At 39.5% G+C, this 2,806-nt stretch overlaps 1 pseudogene; it reads left to right on the top strand.

Moving 5' to 3' along the window:
• Positions 1–1,890: 1,890 nt before the first annotated feature.
• Positions 1,891–2,806, top strand: LOC100718909 (olfactory receptor 2L3-like; annotated as a pseudogene).

Here is a 2,806-nt window from a genome sequence, read left to right as displayed (position 1 = left end):
ACACCAGTGAAACAATATTGTATTTGCAGTGTGGAGCCAGCTCATGTCAGGATTACCTTATACACATATTTAAAAATTAGCTCAATCAGATATTTAAAAGATATTTAATCACATATTTACATAAATATACACGCTTGTGTTTATGTAAATGTTCCTACTCATCATTCATAATAAAACACACAATCAGTAAAATCCATGCCTTGTGCTGTCCTGTCAGGAGGGACCGAGCCCTGAGCCAAGGTCGGCTGCTTCTCAGCTGCGCTGACTCCATCCTCAGGCTTCCTGTGCTCTCTGCCTCACCATAAGGGTCTTCACCACTCCGGTCCACATTCCATGGCTGAGGGGAAGATAAGAGAATCAGAGTAAGTGGAAAAGCTTAACAACAGCTTCATATGGGTAATAGATAGTTATTCCACTGAGCAAAAGAGTGAAATGACAGAAAGACAGACTGATACACAGATAATAGTTACATGATAGAATTTTTTATGAAAAACATTTTGTGTTACGGGTTATTGGACACCCGAGGCTGCTTCCCTGGCAGGAATAGGGCCTGCATACTCTGCACACAATGCTCCATGGTGCTGTATTGGACCACTTGTCCACTAGGCCTTGGGTAATCACAGAGCTGCTGATTGGTGGTCCTGAGATGTGGTATGGGATATCAGATCAGATGTGGCATTAGTTTTTCTGGTCTGTGCTTCATTTCCAAATCTGTAACCAATGTAAGAGACTTCTCATTGGAAAGTCTCTCTGACAGTACTATTTGAGCAGCAAGTGATAGGAATTGCTGCTGGATTCAGTGCATTAGTTTTTCTTTCTTTTATTTTACTTAGAGGAAAAAAAGTAAGAAATCAGTAGTTGATAAATTACAATTTTTTATCTTAGGAATAGTGGTTCAAGTTACAAAATCAAAGCATAAAATGTAGTCTCTCAAACTGACAGTGCAAACCATTCTGTTCAATGATTCAACAAAAACTAGGTAATATGGTCTATCTTGCACACTGAAACACACATAACAGTCATATCCTTTAGAGCACTTTCCTTCCCTTTCATTTTTAAAGTAGCTATTATACATTTTGGATCTCATTACTCCTTCAGTTTCATTATTTTTACACTAGAAAGATAATGTGATATTTATAAATCTGAGTCTTACCTATTTAACTTATGAGGATAGTCTCAAGTTGTCTCCACTTATCTATAAAAGACTCCAGTACATCCTTTTATAGCTCAGTAATATTGAACTGTATTAAAAATGCATCTTTTTCATCCTAGTGTTTCTAATACCACACTCTTTACTTGCTGAAAATGTAATTTCTGATATAAATTCAGTGGAGTTAGATCGGTCTACCTTTATTTTGTTTCTAATGAAAAATGATATTTTAAAAAATAATTTGTTCTACTAAATTTTTTTCCATGCCAGTTTCCACAATTCAAAGTGTAAATAAAGTAAAGTATTCTAACATGACTCGGGATACTGTTTTATAGATCTTCAGCTGTATAACATAATTTTGTACATGAGAGAGTCTTGGTTACTATAGTAAGATTAATGTACAAATTTGTTTCTTCACATAAACGTTTGGAATTTATGAATCAATCATGAGCTAATTTCATTAGGAAATGTTCCTAAGTTGGTTAATGATCAAATACATACTCACAGTTTTGATTTAAATATGTGCAATTTATGAATAAATCACAATATGATTACACTAGGGAATTTGTCAAATTTAATAAGGATCCCTAGATATAAGGCCAGGAATTTAGCTCAGCAGCACAAGCACCTACCTGGCAAGTACAAAGTTGTGAGTTTGATCCCCAGTTCCAAAAAGAAAAAAAGGATCCCTGCATATTTACTGTTGTGTCTGTCTTTAGGACCAAGAATACAAATTCTTAATGGAAAATTACACTCAGACCTCCACTGACTTCATCCTACTGGTCCTGTCACCTCATCAAGGGTTGGCCTTGTCCTCTTCATTCTTATCGTCCCCACCCTCCTAATGTCCCTGGATGGCAAACTAGCCATGGTCCTGCTCATCCTCCTGGATGCCCACCTCCACACTCCCATGTATGTCCTGCTCAGTCAGCTCTCCCTCATGGACCTCATGTACATCTGCACTACTGTACCCAGCATGGCTTCTGGTTTTCTACTTGGGAAAAAGTCCATCTCCATCATTGTGTGTGGAATCCAGAGTTTCTCCTTCCTGTCTTTATCCTGATGTCCATGCCCTATGACCATGATGTGGCTATCTGCTTTCCTCTACACTACCCCATCCACATGAACAGAAGAGTATGTGTGCTGATGATCCTGGAATCTTGGACAGTAGGCGCTGTCAACTCCTGGGCTCACACAGTATACACCCTGAATATCCCTTACTGCAGGTCCAGGGTCATCAACCATTTCTTCTATGATGTCCCAGCTATGCTACATATGGCCTGCATGGGCACCAGGGTCTATGAGTACACTGTTTTTCTGAGTACCACCTTCTTTCTCCTGTTCCCATCTACAGTCATTGCATTTTTCTAAGGGAAAATTATCCTTGCTGTCTACCACATGAGATCATGGGAAGGCAGGAAGAAGGCCTGTTCCACCTGTAGCAGCCACCTCCAGGTGGTGACATTTTACATTCCACCCTTTGCTTACACGTACCTCCTCCCAAAGTCCTTTGACTCTCCAGTAGAAGATAAGGTCCTGGTTGTCTACATCATCTTCATAACAGTGCTCAAACCTGTGATCTACAGCCTGAGGAACAAGAAGATGATGGGGGCACTAGGAAGAGGGGCTCGGAGGATTTGCTTTGCAAAAATGTAG

This window comes from Cavia porcellus, unplaced genomic scaffold (genome assembly GCF_034190915.1).
Source record: "Cavia porcellus strain 051 isolate PalLab524CR breed Dunkin Hartley unplaced genomic scaffold, mCavPor4.1 scaffold_2, whole genome shotgun sequence".
Classification (NCBI taxonomy): Eukaryota; Metazoa; Chordata; class Mammalia; order Rodentia; family Caviidae; genus Cavia; species Cavia porcellus.
Note: the sequence above shows the minus strand (reverse complement) of the source record. Positions and strands in the feature narration are given on the sequence as shown.